Genomic DNA, 19,335 nt, shown 5'->3' with positions numbered 1-19,335 from the left:
TAGTTAGCCCGCGGAGACCAGGTTCCATCTATGAGCCGGAGGCAAATCTGATGCTGACCCTAGGGCTCAAATGCTAAGCCTCTGGTGCATTGTAAGCACAGGATCAATACTGTCGTTTTTGTTGTGACTTTTGTCCTCGCTGGAGTAAGGTCCCTCTCTAGCCTCATGGTGCTCACCAGCACCTGCCTCCCCCACTTCTAAGGCGCCCCCACCCCAGGCCAAGGAAAGAGCATCCCTGGATCTGTCCCCAGTCCCGACGGCCCACTGGGTAAGGAATCCGCCTGCAATGCAGGAGACAGGCTCAATCCCTGGGTGGGGGAAGATCCCTTGGAGAAGGAAATGGCCACTCACTCCAGCATTTTTGTCTGGGAGCGTTGTAGTAAAGAGACCGGGACAGAATCACAAGAGGAGAGTCAACTCTGAGACATGAGCGGAGTGTTTCCAAACCGTTTGTTGGCTCAGCGTGGCTGCCTTCTGGCCAACTGTGCTCAGTTCCCGTCTAATTCCAAACAGATGGGCCTGGGCCCCACCCCCACCCTGCTCAGTTGCACCCCCTCTAGGGGCCTCCAGCCTTTGGACCAGAACGGTGGAGAGCCGCCCAGCTTCCTGGGGAGGGTGTGGTGCAGCCCTTCCTGGGGGGTTGCGCTGTCCTTCACACACCAAAGTGACGGAGACTGAGAGGTGGGAGGACCGACGGGCCCGCCCTGCCCCGGGCGTGCCTCTGCACACGGCACATGGTGACAGCCACGCAGGTGCACGGCTGTTGCTCTTCCTCCACGCTGAGGGGCAGGGAAGCCTAGCGGTTAAGCACATGAACTCCCAGGCCAACTTCCCCGAGTCTGAATCTGGTGCTGCCAACTCTTTGCTGGGCACCCCTGGGCAAGTCTCTCAACCTCTCTGTACCTTTTTCCCTCTCTGGGTAAAGAAGGGGTAGTGATGCTAAAACCAGGATCTACCTCAAAGGGGGCCCTGCAAGTATGTACCACCCTGCCTGAAAGTGGTAGAACCAGGACACAAGCCCAGCAGTGTGCCCAGGACGGCACTCTAACCACCAAGCAACACTGCCATCTCCAGCTGACATTACCGTTTTGCAGGCAAGTTGACCCTCCAACTTCCTTTAGTTCTTGTAAAGGTAGCCTTACCTTGGAAGGCAGGTCTGAGCCCTGAGTAACGTACATTCTGACAAGTCCCTAAGCTGAACAGTCCACTGCCTTTGCAGACATGATGACTTGCCAGCCCTGGGCACCAAAGACCCTCACCCTCTGCTGTTCCCTCTTCATTACTCATTCCCTAGCCAGCACCCAGGGTCTGGGCTCCTGAAGGTTGTCCAAGATCGAGGGGAAGGAAGCTGGAAAGAGTGGATGATGACTTCAAGGCTCGCCAGGCATCCGGAGCCAGCAAATCCATGCAGAGGCTTTCATGAAAGGCTTGGTCTAATCACAGAGTTCGCTTCAACAAGCTAACGTCTTCCTTTCCATCCAGACATCTGTCTCCACACAAAGAGGGCTTCCACCCAGGGGCTGGGGGCCTAATTGCTGTGGGTTCCTGAGATACAATTACTTGTTAGAGAGAAACAGGCCGAATCCTGGGACTTGCAGGCAACAGAGAAACCACTGTAAAACCCTGCAATTACAGGGCAGGAACAAAAAAAGGAGCTGTCATGGCCCCTGGGGTGGAAATAGCTCAGCGTGGTTTTCTGGGTCTGCAGTACTGCCCAAGCTGAGGTCAGAGCGGCCACTCACGGGAGGAATCATGGGAGAGGTTCTGCAGCGGAGCGAAGTGGGAGGGGTGCGTGCAGCTCCCTGGTGCAGAGGTGATGAGGGAGGGAGGAGCACGGAGCAGATGAGGATGGGGGGCCAGAGGGCGCACTTGCTGAGGACCAAGGACTCCAGGACGGCATGACACTCACATACGTCATTGCACTTAGTTCCCAGAACAACTCAGCCATGTGGGGCCTTGGAGCACCAGTTGCCAGATGAGAAACCAGAGAGTCGGAGATTTGCTCCAGCCTATCAGAGTACAGGAGAAATATCAATAACCTCGGATATGCAGATGACACCACCCTTATGGCAGAAAGCGAAGAGGAACTAAAGAGGTGATGAAGGTGAAAGGGGAGAGTAAAAATGCTGGCTTAAAACTTAACATTCAGAAAACTAAGATCATGGCATCTGGTCCCATCACTTCAAGGCAAATAGATGGGGAAACAATGGAAACAGTGACAGACTTTATTTTCTTGGGCTCCAAAATCACTGCAGATGGTGACTGCAGCCATGAAATTAAAAGACATTTGCTCCTAGGAAGAAAAGTTAAGACAAACCTAGACAGCATATTATAAAGCAGAGACATTACTTTGCCAAAAGAGGTGCATCTAATCAAAGCTATAGTTTTTCCAGTAGTCACATATGGATGTCAAAGTTGGACCATAAAGAAGGCTTAGCGGTGAAGAATTTATGATTTTGAAACTGTGATGTTGAAGAAGACTCTTCAGAGTCCCTTGGACTTCAGGGAGATCCAGCCAGTCCATCCTAAAAGAAATCAATCCCGAATATTCATTGGAAGGACTGATGCTGAAGCTGAAGCTCCAATACTTTGGCCACCTTATTCGAAGAGTCAACTCTTTAGCAAAGACCCTGATGCTGGAAACGGTTGAAGGCAGGAGGAGAAGGAGATGATAGAGGATGAGATTGTTGAATGACATCACTGTCTTGATGGACATGAGTTTGAGCAAGTTCTGGGAGGAGTTGGCAAAGGACAGAAGCTTGGCGTGCTGCAGTCCATGGGGTTGCAAAGAGTCAGACACGACTAAATGACTGAACAACAACAATCAGATACTGATTCTTGAGCCCAGATCTGGCCGGATCCAGGCCCAGACACCCATCCATGTTAACTAAGGTGCACTTCCATATTGCCACTGCCTGCAGAAGGGGTTGCTTCTTAATAAAGGATAAGGTGAGAGTTTGTAGTACTCTGGGTTGTATTTTTCTACAAGTCCCAAGCCAAAGGAGAGGTTTGGGTTTGGTGGATAAAGTATTGGACTGGAAATCAAACCTCGGATTCAAATACTGCCTCTATCACCAATGCTGCGTCATCTCGGGCAAGTTACTTCAGTTCTCTGTGCAACCATGTCCCAGCTTGAGAAAGGGGGCTGGGGTGGCGGGTGAATTCAATCCACTCTGCTTCCCTCCAGCTCTGTATGCTTTCTCTTGATGTCAGTTTGCCCTGTGGGTTACGAGCCAAAACTCGGTGTCAGAGCACCGGGTTCAAATTCAAGCTCTGCTCCTGTGTGGTTCAACCTCTATGATGCAGAAAGCCTTGTATAATATCAGGATAATAATATCCATAGCACAGGCAGTTATGACAATTAAATAACGTGTGTGAATAGTGAATAGTGTGTGAATCGTACTCGAAGGTGTGTGCTCCTGCCTAAGTATATGTTGGGACTCAAGCCACTCAGATCCCAGAACATTCCAGTGCAGGACGGGAACTGCTTACCTCCTGGGAGGGTCTCACGCCTCAATGCCTCCTTTTCAGGGACTAAGAGCAGACAGGAAGTTCCAGGTGCCCCCAGCCCCCGTCACAGCTCTGCAGTTAAGGCTGGGTGTCTCAGAAGTCTGTGGGCTGTGGCCAGGGGGGAGGCATTCCTAGGCTGTCAGGGATCGGGAGGGCTGAGCCAAATTCTCCCAGTGCCACCTCGAGGGGATGGTATGATCCGCACCCCCTTAAAACCAGTGCAGCAAAGATGAACCTGGAGGAGGGGATTTAGCGACCCGCTTAGGGGTCCCAGAGCCCACGACCAGCCCCTCCCCAGCATTTGGTGCTGGGAGGGAAGGGGCAGGGTCCAGCCTGGCTTGCTAGGCTCAGGACGTGCAGGAATGTCACGGCTCGCTGACCCGTCCTGCGTCCTGGCAGCTGGCCCTGTGACAGGCACGTGCCAGTCACGGAGGGTGCGACGCTGGGTGCAAACCCTGTGCTCAGGAAGAGCCCCTGCCCAGCAACGGGGGGCCCATGGCAACAGCAAACAGGACGCGCGTGTGCTGGTCAAGCTGTTTTCCTCGGCAGCCAAGGCTGAGTCAAGACCAGGATTCTGCGAATGGCCACCAGTGGGCCCAATCTGGCCGGCCGCCTGTTTCGGTAAATGACGTTTTACTGGAACACAACTATGCCTGTTCATCTCTGTACTGCCTGTGGCCACTTCTGCGTGGCCATGGCATATCTGAGCAGTCACAACACAGACGATCCAGCCCACAAAAACGAAAATGTTTACTCTCTCCAGCCGTTTACAGAAAGAGTTATCTGCCCTGCTCCAGACCTCCAAGGGCTCCGAGGGCAGGGCCGCGTGAATCCTTCTGCACATCAGAGCCTCCTCTCCATGTGGGAGGTGAAAATAGCCACCAAGGGAGGAGGGGCCGGCACTAAAGGGGAGGGAACATCAAGGAGAACTGAGGACCACTTCCCCAGGAGGTGGCCCTTCTGTTGAGTTAGTAAGGGCTGGTAGGGGACCTGATGGGTAAAGAAATATGGGAAGGGACTTCCCTGGTGGTCCAGTGGCTAAGACTCCAGGCTCTTAGTGCAGGGTTCCTGAGTTCGATCCCTAGTTGAGGAACTGGATCTCACATGCCTCAATTAGGTGTTTGCACGCTGCAACTAGGACGCAGCACAGCCAAATATTAATAAGCAAGTAAATAAATATTTAAAAAATAAATAGGGGAAGGGCACTCCGGGCAGAGGGTTGGCCAGGCAAGGACGTGTGGGCACTGCAATGCTGAGCTGGGGGATGGGGGCACAGACAGAGGCACCGCACAGTCGGGCACTGAAGGCTGTGGGGGCAAACCTTGCAGTAGAGGGTCCCCCTCTCCAGCCGTCTCCAGCCACAGCGAAGGTGACGCACACCGAGTTCAGGTTGCCATTCCCTGCCTCGTGGAATTTAGCATCTTGTGGGGGAATGTGACAGGCAAATGCCAGGCAGAACGGCAGAGTGCCTGCGAGGGGCGCAAGAGCATCTGAGCGAGTTCTGAGGAAGGGGAGAGGTCAGGGTCCATCTGGGGACAGGATGAAAGGGTCCTAGAGGACAGATGGAATTTGAGAAAGTCCCTAGGGGCTTAGAGGTTGGGGGTGGTGCTCCTGAACAAGGGTAGGAGGTCATGAAACCCAAGACCAGCTGCTGCCCACTTGGTGGACAGAAAATTGAAACACCCAGCTAATGGGCCTTAATCTGGTAAGCAGATTAATTTCTATCTGAGCTGGAGGATGCAAGGCTGGGGGCCAACATGGATGACCTCGGATGTCCAGAGGAGGGGCTCCAAGCTCAGTCAAGGGCTCAGGGCTGGTTTCCCAGAGGAGGGCAGGCAGACTAATTACAGGAGGAGGGAATTACCCACAGGAAGTCACTGAAGTCCACTGAGACAAGGGTCACCCAAAGTCCAAGGTGAAACCCCTATAATCTGCCCTCCCCTTCCTCCGTGGTCATCCAGCCTCTCACTCAGTCCGCAGGGTCCCCTGAGTCCACTGCTGGTCAGACTCGCCAGTCACACTCCTCCTGGCCTAGGGCTTGGCAGGGCGGTCCTCACGGCCTCCAGATCTCTGCTCACCTGCCTGCTCTCAGTGTGGCCGCCCCATCACCTCCACCGGCGGCCCCCTCAAACCCTCTCCTCCCTTTGCTTCTCTCTCTCACAGCACTTCCCATCTTCCTACAAATCTTTGAATCCTTTACCTTTGTCTTTTATCAGAAGTCATGTAGTATTACATTTCCCAAGGGATTGACTGGAGCAGCCCCGGCTTTCTGAACCCTGCCTGGTAGGAGGAGGCATCCAGTCCATATTTGTTAGTAGAATTAATGAAAAGAGCAAGAGGAAGAGCAGCAACCAGAACTTTATTGAAAGGCCCTCCGCCCAAATCCCGTCTTCCTGTGTTTGAACGCTGTGGCTGGATAATTCATGCCGACCTTTTTTTTTTTTTCCTCTCTTTGAACTGATGTGTATTTTCAAAGGCTAAGGGAATGCATATGCCTTGGCAAAGCTCACACTGAGAGCTTCTAGACAAAAAGCATTTCAGGAAAACACTCCCCCTGTGAGCCACATTGCTGACTGAGCAACCCGTGAGCCCCGAGGAGCCGCCTGGGGTTTTGGGGACTCTCTGGGGCCAGGCACCTGGGCCCCCCACTTTGACATCTGCCCCAGTGGCCAGATGTTCTCAGTCAGGCGGCTAAATGAAGACAGAAACTTCACCAGCAAAGGGAGGTAGGGAAAGTGAGAAGGACGGTCTGGAGTGGTCCCCAGGCCCTTGATCGGGGCTCCGGGGAGCACGAGGGGGACAGACACAGCCCCACAGCCGAGCGAGCGTCTGGCCATGCTGCATGAGACAGACCCTGAGCACAGTGTGACGGTCCCTTTGGCGCCCCCACCCAGGTGAGGGGACAGAAACGCTGCCTTAAGATGCGGCGCTGGGCTGGGGGATGAATCGGGAGGTTGGGAGACATATACACACTACTAGGTGCAAAGTAGGTAACTGAGAGCCTATAGCACAGCTCTGGGAACTCTACTCAGAGCTCTGCGGGGACTGGAAGGGGAAGGATGTGTGCCTGGGCATAGCTGATTGCCCTTCTGCACAGCAGAGACTGACAGAGCCCTGTAAAGCCACTACACTCGAACAAACACTAATTAAAAAGATTGGCTCTGTTTAAGAGTCAAATTCTTAGAAATGGAGTGAAATGGGTGACTCTTGCTGTGCTGACTTAAAATTGTTTTTTATTCAGTATATACTTATATACACATACATAGTGTGTGTATGTTGTATGATATGTATACACATGCACATATGTAGTGTGTACATGGTATGACATGTATACAAATACATATAGACGCATATAGTGTTCATATAGAGTATGACATGTATACACATATGCATACACGTATAGCACGTGTGCACATATGTATATGTGGATACATGCATTTAATAAGCACCAAGCACTGTTCTTTGACTGTTATATATATTCGATCATTTAATAATCCTGAGGAGTAGGTACTACCACCCCATTCACAGAGGCTGGACGTGAGGCACAGAAGTCGCCTATCTTGCCTAAGGTCACCCAGCTGGGTGCAGGTGAACCTGGAAGGTGACCTCCCTTCCCCTCTTAGCAGCCTGCTCAAAAAGCCAGATTCTCAGCCGTGTCATTGTGCACTGCCAGTTATGTCCCAGGGCCGCCAGGGTGTCCATGAGGGCAAAACCATTTTCACAGCAAGACATCACTCGCTTTTTCATTCTCACTCTCTCAGGAACTGACTTTTGCCTCTGTTTCCCAGAGACAGGCAGTGTGGGATTCCAGCTCAGACCAAGGCGATGGCAGACTGAGAACCCAGCTGCTTTCCTTTGAGCCAGACATGGAGATTAGGAAGCCAACACTACTTCTCTCTAAATTTCTGTTTCGTTTGGGAAAGTAGCTGTTTTTCATTATACTTATATTATCAGGCAATAGACCTATTATCGCCAATTTTAAATAAAGCGATAAATATCTAAAGAATGTCTCTTTAAGAGACAGAAGACACAAAAGCTATTTGAGACCATCAGTCACATTTAAGACCCTGTAAAGAGGCCTTCAAAACCAACGGTTTAAGAACAGCTGCTATACTACCAACTGCCCCTCGGGGTTTTTGAAGAGTGCAACTTGGCATTTCCTGCCCAGCTCAAGACTGGCCACGTTGCAGGATGCAAAGAATCCCAGGCCCCTATTTACGGAACATCAGAAGACCGCCTCCCACCCCCCACCCCCCAGCCCAGCTGCTGTGATAGCCAACATGCCTCTTCCTATGTGTAGGAGTGTGTGACAGAGTGTCTATTTGTGTGTGTGCATCGGGGGGAGGGATACTGGACCCAGTTGAGAGCAGCAGACCCACTTGCCTTCACAAGATCTTACTGTTGCCGCCTCCAGCCTTTGCACAGGTCCGGCTCCCAGTTCCAGCAGGAATTGTCTCCCAGCTCCCGTCCCCTGGTCTGCCTTCCTTTGTTTCATGACAATGACACAACTGGTGATATGTGACAGGAACCCTGAAAACATTCTCAGGACCTCTCTCCTGGGAACTTAGACCAAGGACACAGTCCAAACGAAATGAAATGCTAAAGGCACAAAGATGTTCAGTGCGGGGCTGTTTACAATGATGATGATGACGACATACACTGACATACATTATACAGAAATATACCGCCACGGAGATGACTGAGTCACAGGCCATCACACAACGATACAGGATGACAGCGGTTCAGGACAAGTCCAGAAACACTCACCGAGTAACCCCTCATTGACCCGGATACTGGGGGCTCAATGGGGAAGGAGATGGCCCCTCCCCTCAAGGAGGTTTCAGTTAAGTGACTGTCTACCTGCTGAGGTTTCAAAGCATAGGGAACCAATTCCAAACATCTAAGCACTCCCCTGCCCCATAGGCCTTCCCTTCAGCACTTCTCCTTTTCTGATGGCCGATCCCCCAGCACTGGGGATATTTTTAGTGCCTGTGACAAAGTGTTTATGTGAAGGCTGTTGAGCCACAAGGTGATGTGCCTCTTCCCTGCAGAGTGCATGGGACATTTTGGCCAAGTGCATTTCAGACAGGCTGGCTCTGGGTCCCTCCCATGTCTTTCTTCCTCTTTCTCATGATCCAAATCTGAAAGGGTTGTGGTATCCTGGCAGGGTGTGCTTGCTTAATTTAGGCTGAGCATGTAGATCTATAAATAGCAGGTGTACTGAAGGCAGGCAGGCCGAGCTGTGAGCAACAGAGAAGGTGGACAGTTCCAACATTAAAGAGCCAGAGCCTCTAGACATGGGATTCCCCCATTTCCAGTTCTCTGAAAGTTGGAGGCGGAGCAAGTGTGGCAAGCTGAGTGATGCCCCAGGGGGTGTCCAAGGAGAGAGAAATGATCCCCAGCGGGGTGCAGGCTCGTGTCCAGCTCAGCAGAGAGGTCAGTGAGCTGGACATCGTGTTGATCAAACCAACAGCCAGGGCTGACTCTGTGTGGCTGAGACAAGTGGACAAACCATGCCTGCTTACAGCAGCTCATGCTTGACCTGGAGATGCAGAGCTGCACCTGGCCCAGCGGGCTTCTCAAGAAGTCCCCACGAAGGATGAATCACACAGTCCTGTTCCTCATGGAGCTCCTGGGCCAACAGGACAAACAGACACACACACAGGCCAGGTAAGCAGTGGAGTCAGCAGGATGAAAGTCAGACACACACACATACACGGGCACGCACACATGGGGTGTTTTGGGGAATGTACAGGACGCAGGGAGGAAAGATTCCCAGGAGAAGTGGTGCTTGAATTGAGTTTTGAAGGAAGGATGATTGAAGCAGGAAGATAAAAGAAGGGTATTCTAGGTGGAGGGCAAAGCAGATAAATACGTATTCCAAGTTCTGGAGACAGCAAAGCTGCTTCACTTAGTATGAAAGCTGTTTAGGGCAATGAGAACATAGGAAGCATCTGTATCTCTATCTGTATCTCTCTCCATGGTACTGTGTACCGTGCTCAGTCACGTCCCACTCTTTATGACCCCAGAGACTGTAGCCCTCCAGTCTCCTCCGTCCTTGGGATTTTCCAGGCACAAATACTGGAGTGGGTTGCCATTCCATTCTCCAGGGGATCTTCCCGACCTAGGGACTGAACCTGCATCTCCTGCATTGGCAGGCACATTCTTTATCTGTGTAGTTGTAAATGCCTGACAATTAGCTCTTTTGATTGCAATGGAAGTGCCTGACATTAAGCTTTTAATTGTTTAGACATCTATGTCATGAACACACTGCACAGACACACAACTAGAGTCACCGGGCCCCACCCATTCAGTTCCTCTTTCTAGAAAGTCTGGGTGATCTAGATAACTGACCTTTTTGAGTGCCCTTGCTTTTCCCTACCCACGCTTGCTTTAATTCCCTCTCTTTTGTTTCAGATTTGCCAAAGAAAAGTGACCTTGCAAAACACTAGCCCTTCCCCCCACCAACCCTGGCCCCAATAAAAGCAGAACCCCAGGTCTATGCATGCCCCCCACCTCCCTGTGTGGCCCTGGGCATGCCATTTACCTCTAGAACTTGTGAGCCAACAACCTTGTTTGTTTTTGTTTTTCCCTAAGTTCCCTGATGGTCATTGCTGACGTGCATCTTGTAATCATAATAAGAACTACAAGGGCCAGAGGGTAGTGATAAGGCTGAGGATCTTGGCAGAGCACCAGCTCATGGTGGCCTTGTCTGTCCTGTGGTGGAATTTGGACTCGGTCCCTAGGCCATAAGGGAAAAGGTCAGTGAAAGAAGGAAAGGCACAACTCGATGCCCTTCAGGAGTAAAGGTCATTGGTAAACACCCAAATGCTTATCAGCCAGGTCTGAATAGAATAGAAATTGTTTTTTGGAGAATAACTCAGTCTGGGGGTTTGGCTTCTAAAAGGACATTACTTTGCAGACAAAGCTATGGTTTTTTCAAGAGTCATGTATGGATGTGAGAGTTGGACATTCAGAAGGCTGAATGTCGAAGAGTTGATGCTTTTGAACTGTCGTGTTGGAAAAGACTCTTGAGTCCCTTGAACTGCAAGGAGATCCAACCAGTCAATCCTAAAGGAAATCAGTCCTGAATATTCATTGGAAGGACTGATGCTGAAGCTGAAACTCCAATACTTTGGCCACTTGATGTGAAGAACAGACTCACTGGAAAAGACTCTAACGCTAGGAAAGATTGAAGGCAGAAGGAGAAGGGGATGGTAGAGGATGAGATGGTTGGATGGCATCACCGACTCGACGGACATGAGTTTGCCCAAGCTCTGGGAGATGGTGAAGGACAAGGAAGCCTGGCGTGCTGCAGTCCATGGGGTCGCAAAGAGTCGGACACAACAGAGCAACTGAACAACAACAACAACAAACGCGGCGCTTTGGATGTGGATGCCCTCCTCCTGTGACACTAGTGTTGTGAAGGCCTCTGGGCCTGACTGCTGCAGCTACCCTGGGGGTCCGTGCTGTAACCAGACACATTCCCCTGCTACCCTCACGGCTCACCCACATCCCAGCAGCACAGCCATAATGTAATAACACTTATAACAGGGCTGTAACTTATCCAGCACTGCCTGCGGGCCAGGCACCGAGCCCAGCTTTCTGCGTCATCGTCTCATTTAATTCTCACAACCCCTTGTAGGTGGGTACTGTGACCACCCCATTTCTTAGAGATCAGGGGTCTGAACCACAGAAAAGCAAGCTGCCTGCCCAAAAGCTGGAGAGGGACAGATGTGGGTGCTGCTAGACAGGTCCCACTCCAGGCCTTGAACCTGCCACAGCCTGCCTGTCGCCGTGGGGTGGGGGTCCATCGCCCCTGGTGGGGGGGACTGGCCCCATTAATCTAGAGAACAAAGCTCAGCAGGTTAAGGACGCATGGTTGGCAATGGGAGAGCCATCCTGAAGCTTTTTCCTTGGAATCCAGGGCCCCTGCTTCCTCCCTTCCAGCCTGGCTGTCCACAGGGGCTGGATGTTTACATCCAGGGAGGAGAGCACTGCCTACAGCTGTCAGGACCTTGGCCTTTTCTAGAAGATGGTAATGATGTGAGGTGTGGCTGCTGACAACTGTGAAGAGCCTACGCTCTGAAGTCCAGCAGGTCTGAGGGTCCCTGGTCCATTTTAGAAATGAGGCAATAGGTGTGGAGGAGGGCAGGATCTGAGGGCTGAGGGGCAATCAGAGTCCCATGAAAATACATCCAGGGTCACAGGGAGGGAGAAAGCCCAGGCAGACCTTGCAGTCAGAAGCCAGATGATACTTCTGCTTTGCAAATAGGGTCACCTGTACCATTTTTCCAGATTCCACATATACGTGTTAATATACGACAGAGAGAACAAACGTGTGGACACCACAGGGAGAAAGTGGGTCGGGATGAACTGAAAGATTTGGATTGACACGTACACACTCTGCGCACGCATGTTCAGTTGCTTCAGTCGTGTCTGACTCTGCGACCCCATGGACTCTAGCCCACCGGGCTCCTCTGTCCAGGGGATTCTCTAGACAAGCATACTGGAGTGGGTTGCCATTTCCTCCTCCGGGGGATCTTCCCGACCCAGGGATCGAACCTGGGTGTCCTGCATTGCAGATGGATCCTTTACCACTGAGCCACCAGGGAAACCCCATATATATACTACTAAGCATAAAAACAGCTTTCCAGGTGGCGTTAGTGGTAAAGAACCCACCTGCCAATACAGGAGATGTGAGAGACAATGGGTTTATCTGCGAATAAAATAGGTAACCCAGAACCTATTGTAGAGCACAGGAAACTCTATTCAGTGCTTTGTGGAGACCTAAATGGGAAGGAAATCCAAAACAGAAGGGGACACGTGTACATGTGTGGCTCACTCACTCTGCCGCTCAGCAGAAACTAACACAGCTCTGCAAAGCCACTAGACTCCAGTCAAAATCATTCAAAGAGAAGCTGGACAGTAAATTAGCGGCAGGACAGCAGAGCCCGCTTTTGAGCTTGTCATCATCACATGCCCAGTACCAGGCACATAACGGACTGGGTTAAAACCTGTTGGATGGGTGTGTGAAGCAATGAGCCATTATGACCATCCAGGAGAGGGTACAGAGGCTGAGAGGGGGATCATGCCCTGAGACACTGTCGACTGTGTGGTCCACTGTTGCACTTAATCAAAGCGTTTCAACGTGCTGGTAAGAATTTTCTGTATGACCTAGACGGGGGATGAGGCGGGAGGCATGAGGGAGGCTCCAGAGGGAGGAGACATGCGCATACCTGTGGCTGATGCATGCTGATGTGTGACAGAAACCAACACAACATTGTGAAGCAATTGTTTTCCAATTAAAAATAAATACATTTAAAAAAAAGAACTCTCTGTAAGGATCAAGTATGTAATATCCCATGCTATGGATGTCCTTTAGCCACTCGCCCATGCTGGACACTTGGGATGTTTCCATAATGTTGCTATAAAAGAGTTAGGCAGCAAGGATCGAGGAGACCCAACGGAGCAGGGGCCGGAGCCCTGGAGGCAGACGAAGGACCTTGAAAGCCCAACTTCTCCACTTGTTAGCTGTGCATCTGCGAGCAACTTACTTAACCACCCTGTGCCTTGGTTCCGTCATCAGTAGAACAGGGAGAAAGTCAGCAGCCGGCTTTCAGAGTGGCTGTGGTGGTCAAGTGTCAATATTCGGGGCTGTCAGGTGAGCCTATGAGTCCTGGTCAGCCCTCTGTAAGCGCTCACACTCACCCCACCAGCGCTTACACCCCCAAGTCCAGGCAATTCCACAGAACATCGTCCTGGAAGTGGGATCACACGGTCAGCCTGCAGAACTCTAAGGAAAGCACCTGTGAAAATCCCGACAGCATTAACTAAGAAAAAAAAGTCTTTAGCCCAAGAACAAAGGCTCAAGGGGCCCAGAAGACGAGGCTGCCCTTCTGTACAGCAAGTTCCCTACATGTGAACAAGTTCCATTTTAAGAGCACGTTTGTAAGGTAATTAGCCTCCAATTAAAATAAATTAATTAATTAAAAAATAAAAATAAAAACACATTTCAAGATTAAAATAATAATAAAAAAAAGAGCACGTTTGTAAGTAGAAAGTCCAACCAAGTTAGCTTAGGCACCCAAACAACGCAATCTACTATCTAGTACTGCACTGTAACAGGCTTATAGAATATTTCAAACAAATAAGACATTAAAACAAACAAGCGCAAAAAATAAAATATATATTTTTTAAAAATCTTACAATACAACACCTTGAAAACTACAGAACAGCTACATTGCCACAGCTTCTACACTTGCTTCTGGACATCCTGAGCTTGAGATAAAACTACTGTTCTCTATACAGTACTGCACAGTGAGGTACACAAAAGACCAAGATGCACCTCGGTGACAGTGACAATGCAGTCAGACACGTGGACTCATTTTCATGATTTACTAACTTGCATTCACACGTCTGCATCTCTGAAAGTTCCCAACTTGAAGGTTCGTATGTGGGGGCCTTACTGCATGGACACCAGAATTCCTGCTGCAGGCCTTTCTGCCAAATGTTCATCCAGCCTCCTGCAGGAAACAAACCCTCAGGCCCTTTCACCTCCCCAACTGGAGGCCTGGGCCAGGCCAAGGAAGCCCAAGGACCAGGGGCCCTCAGAGGGTCCCCATTAATCTAGGGCTTGTCTTTTATTTTCCTAACCTTGTAATCTTTTCTTAAAGAGAACTCCTAAATTCTATTAGCTTCCAGCCTCACAGAACTCAGAACTGCATGTCTGCATATCACTGATTTGTTCATCTGTTTCTTCCATTAAATTATTTTTTTTTTTTTAAAGCTTTTATTTTATATTGGAGTATAGCTGACTAACGGAGCTTCCCTGGTGGCTCAGGGGTAAAGAATCTGCCCGCCAATGTAGGAGACACAGATTCGATCCCCGGGTCAGGAAGATGCCCTGAAGAAGGAAATGTTAACCCACTCCAGTTATTCTTGGGTGGGAAATCCCATGGACAGAGGGGCCTGGCGGGCTACAATCCACGGTGTCGCAAAAGAATCAGATACGACTTAGCGGCTAAACAACAGCAGCAGCAGCTGATTAACAGTGCTGTGATAATTTCAAGTGGACAGCAGAGGGACTCGGCCATACATATACAGCTATCCATTCTGCCCCAAACTCCCCTCCCATCCAGGCTGCCACCTAACATTGAGCAGAGTTCCCTGTGCCCACAGTGGGGACCCACTAAATCACTAACATGCTGAAGATACAGCCCTTTTCTTATTCCGTTATCTCTCCAGTGTTTTGCCCAGTGCCAGGCACTCAGGTGTGCTAGCCGAATGAATGAATGAATGAGGGAGTGAGAAGGGAAAACATTCAGTGAATGGAAATTTGTTCATTTCACTCTTTCCACTTGGGTTCCCTCCTCACACTCGCTCAGGACAAGCTAATCCTTTTCCACCTGACAGCATCTCAGACACTCAAAGAGGGCTCCTGCCTTCCTGGGACACAGCCCTGGCTTCTGTAATGACTGCCCTTTTCTTAGAGGTTATCAGCAACAGAAATTCCACCAGCCTTTCCTGCTGTCCGCTTCCATCCCCCAACGACTGCCAGGCTATGCTCTTATCTAGCAGAGTGTCTTGGCCTGCAGTTTGTCTGCGGGCCGGCTGATGACATTTATTTTGGGAGAGGAAATGCTTGAGTTCTGAGGGGGAGAATGCACACATGTGACTCTTCAGGCCTGAAAGGACTCATGGCAGGAAATGGGCCTGGCTCTGGGGGTGGGGGGAGGCCACAGCCCCTGGGGGAGAGCAACTGAGCCCCCTCGCCTGTCCTTGGGTCTGCAGTCCTGGCTCACCGCCCCCCTTCACTGTTCTCTCTGCAGTGGGACTCAGTTCCTTAAACATCTCAGAGTCACCTTCCTGGCCCACCATGTCTACACTGTGATCCTCCCAGGGCTCCCTCTGCCTGCCCCCAGCCCTGCCACTCACAGATCTATTTCTTCCTGCTCAAGGCCAATCTTCTGCCTTCCCCATCATTTGCCAGCACATGAACTCTCTGGGTCTCTGCCTGACTAGAACAGGGCCTGGTGCATCAAGAGATCTGAGAGCTCTCTGACTCAGTTCTGATTTGGTTGAAGCACAAATAAAACTAACATGGATCCACTGCACATTCTGCATATATTCTGCTGAGAGCTGCAAACACAAATGTATTTACGTTAAGGCCTCTGTGCTTAAGTAGCTTCCCCCCAGAAAACCCCAGTACGAGAGGAAATGCCCGCTCCCCAGAGAGGCCCAGTTCTGTAATCACACCTTCAACCAGATCAAGGTCTCTGCAGGCCTAGGACAGCAGCCACACACCACCCCCCAGGAAGCACACAGGCACAGCAATCACACACGGACGCACATTTCCACCACGTGCATCGCCGCACATCCTGTTACCTGTGACATGGCTCTATCAGTGATGTAGTCATAAGCACAGCTCCTGGGGTGTGAAGCAAAGGAGACCGTGTCCACCAGCGTGGTTTGGCATTCTTGCTACTGCAAGGGCCTGAGGCCCCCCGATCCACGGGGACAAATGCTCCCCTCACATTCTGCTCTTTTTCTTCCTTCTGAGACTGTTCTGTCTCCCAGGGCCATCTGATCAAATGTCAGCCTGCAGACAGGCACTCTCTGCAAGCATGCCACATTTGCTGGCTGCATCACTTTGCACAAGTTAAGGAATTCTTCAGAATCTTGCTTCCTCCTCTGAACTTGGGCCACTGGGATTTCGTGAGCAGTCATGGCCAGAAAGGGGTCTGGACAGGATCTGATCCATAGTTCAGTAAATATGGTGGGCGGTGCTGCTGACAGCAGGGGTGGGGTGACTCCAACATTTAGATGTACGTGAAGAATATTCTAGCATCATCAGTGTGCACGTAAGGCGGTTTTAACATAGAAATAAGTTGAGTTAGAAGTGGGCTTCTCAGGTGGCGCAGCAGTAAAGAATCTGTCTGCCAAAGCAGGACACACGGGTTTGATCCCTGGGTTGAGAAGATCCCCTGCAGGAGGAAATGGCAACCCACTCCAGTGTTCTTACCTGGAAAATCCCATGGACAGAGGAGTCTGGCAGGCTGCAGTCCATAGAGTTACAGAGTTGGACGCAACAGAGCTACTGAGCACACACCCACACGTGTGAGTTAGAAATAATCTAGATGGTGTGTATATGTACACATAGAAACAGGTATATGTGATGTGGGTGGATGTATATGTGAAGATGTATGCATATGTCTAAAACGATGGATGTGTGTACAGCCATGCCCACACACACACACACCACACACATTTCACATTGCCCAGCTCCATCTGCCCAGAGGGCCTGGAGACAATGCTACCCCAGCAGTAAAGGACACGCCTTGTGACCAGATGGCACTCCTAAATAACATCCTGCATGGAAAGGCATCAGGATTCCCTGAAAAATGCTAACTCTGAGGCTGGGCAGAGGAAGCACAAAACGAGGCTAGAATATTGTGCTGCACCAACAAGTAAGAAAGTGCTCAAAAACCAACAGGGACATGTTAAAAAGATGCAGCAGTCATCCCTCACTGGATACATCTGGGACAACTTTAAAATATCAAAAGAACTAATGATAACAAAAGATTAAAATTTATTACGTACAGCTAAAATCTGCCAGGTCACAACCCACATAAAGAAGGAAAGGAAGGAGGAATGTTCTTTTCTATTGTGGAAAACCAACTAACCAATGAAAAAGAAACAATGAGATGAGAAAAATCGCTCTTTGGTAACCATGCTGATAATAAACCGATGCAGGCAAGAACCATCAATAGGTGCTCGTGAGGCAGATTAAGGAGTAAAAGGATATTTAGGGAGTCTTAGAGACGCTCCCCATAAGATACTTGATAATTCAAAAATGAAATGGTAACTTCACATGGAGACACCTCACAGAACCCACCCCAACCAGGTGACAAAGTGACATCACCAGCTCTGAGACAGACCAGCATCATCCCGCCAACAGGGGGCCCTGAGGAGCCAGCGTCAGTTCTGTGAGATTCTGGCAAGAGCACATGGTCTCAATCGAACCACAAGGACACATCAGACAAACACAAACTGAGGGGTATTCTGGAAAATAATTGGCTTGAACGTGTCAAAAAAGGTCAGTGCTGTGAAATACAAATCAATGTTAGCAGCAAATCAATGCTAAGCTTCTGACTCAGCTGTACTGGGTTTATAATAATGCTGTGATTTCAGAAATATATAAAATGCTAGCACTTGAGAAATCTGGGTAAAGGGTACCCATGATTTTCTGACTATTCTTGCAGCTTACCTGTAAATTTGCAATAATATAAAAATAAACTAACTAAAAAGAAACCAGCTTTTAATTGAAAAGAATGCTCTGGGTTTAACTTTATTTAATTTTCATTCATTAAAATTTAAATAGTCACAGGTGGAGTGGATATATGTGGACAGCTCAACTCCAGACCAGGGGCCGACACATGTTTGTTTTTTTTCTTGTCTTAAGGACCGGTCTGTAAGTATTTCAGCCTTCGGGGCCACACTTTCTCTGTCGCAGTGGTTGCAGTGGTGTGACATACCACAGATGGCCCTGATGGATGAGCATGACTGAGTGCCAATAAAACTTTATTTGTAAAGCATGGCCAGGAGGGACTTGTCCTGTGGGTCACAGGGTCTGCTGGCTGAGCGTTCACGCCAGGACACACCAGACTGTCACTGCACCAGACTGTCACTGCAGCACTTCTTTGGGATGACAGGCACTTGTCCTAGAAGGATTTCCCAGTTTTCATGAGAGCACAAAGACCTCCAAAAAAGAGAGAGATTGCTTGATACCCTAAGAGGCGTACGTTTCTCCTTGAGGGAGAAAGCCCTCCCTTTTTATGGAATACCCAAATTGCAAAGAGATCAAGAAACAGGGAAAATCTCCCCCATCTCCACCTTCTCCCCACAACCTGACGTAAGCCACAGTGGAAACAGGAAAGAGTTTCTCACTGGCATTAGTCAGTCATTACCTCGCTGAACTGAGGGAGTGTCCATCTCTGCTCGTCAGACGACTGCCCTGGACACAAAGCTCACAGTGTCTGCTCACCACAGCCCCTGGAGATGCTAATCACTTCTACTGGCATTTCCACATCAGAAAGGTTGAATTTGAAAACAGTACCAGCTGGAAGTGAAGAGGAGAAAAGTTTGTCAGCTTTGACATTTCACTCACTGCCTTTGAAGATGACTCAACATGATTAAAAGGCATTCACCCAGTTCCCCATTCACCCAGCCAATGATTTATACATCAAATATTTTGTAAATAAACCCCTATTCTGTTCCATGCTCAGAGTCAAGTGCCAGAGACAGAAAGGTGAGTAAAGTATAGTTCATTCCCCTCAGGAGCTCAGCTTGGTGGAGGAAACAAATAAACAATCCAGGGCAGTATGATATGAGGGTGTGGATGATATCTGGGGAAGAAATAGCAAACTCAGTCTGAAAGACAAATCTGAAGAGGAGATGGTATTTTTAGCTGCTCCTTGATCAGGGTATAAGCAAGATGCTGTCTGGCAAAAGAAAAGCCTCGGGGGAAATATCTTTCAGGACAGAGATAAAGAAATAGGTAAGATATGAAGGTGAAAATTGTGAGATCAAAAGTAGGATAAACCAGCCTGAGGCTGGACAGGAAAGGGCTTTCGAAGACCTCGTCTGAGAATGGGAACAGAGACCCTCAGTTGAGTTCTTTCTCAGTTGAGTTGCAGTGTCAAGCACTGCAACATGCAGACCATGGGTTTTCTTAGCTGATACTCTCTTGAAATCCAAGGTGCCCAGATTGATTATTCCCATAACACCAATGGGCAGCTGAAGCTTGGAGAGCTGACATGAGTG

General features: G+C 49.8%; 1 protein-coding gene across 8 annotated transcripts in view; it reads right to left on the bottom strand.

Moving 5' to 3' along the window:
- ST3GAL1 (ST3 beta-galactoside alpha-2,3-sialyltransferase 1) overlaps window positions 1-19,335 on the bottom strand; it is an 86,078-nt gene that overhangs the window by 50,272 nt on the left and 16,471 nt on the right. For 5 of the 8 annotated variants that reach the window (XM_070476966.1, XM_070476967.1, XM_070476964.1 and 2 more), the window contains exon 2: window positions 18,480-18,631. The exons of the other annotated variants lie outside the window; for them this stretch is intronic. The gene's annotated coding sequence lies outside the window, so the exon portion shown is untranslated. The remainder of the gene's footprint in view (window positions 1-18,479; window positions 18,632-19,335) is intronic. 8 annotated transcript variants of the gene reach the window in all.

This window comes from Odocoileus virginianus, chromosome 15 (assembly GCF_023699985.2).
Source record: "Odocoileus virginianus isolate 20LAN1187 ecotype Illinois chromosome 15, Ovbor_1.2, whole genome shotgun sequence".
In the NCBI taxonomy this organism is placed as follows: Eukaryota; Metazoa; Chordata; class Mammalia; order Artiodactyla; family Cervidae; genus Odocoileus; species Odocoileus virginianus.
Note: the sequence above shows the minus strand (reverse complement) of the source record. Positions and strands in the feature narration are given on the sequence as shown.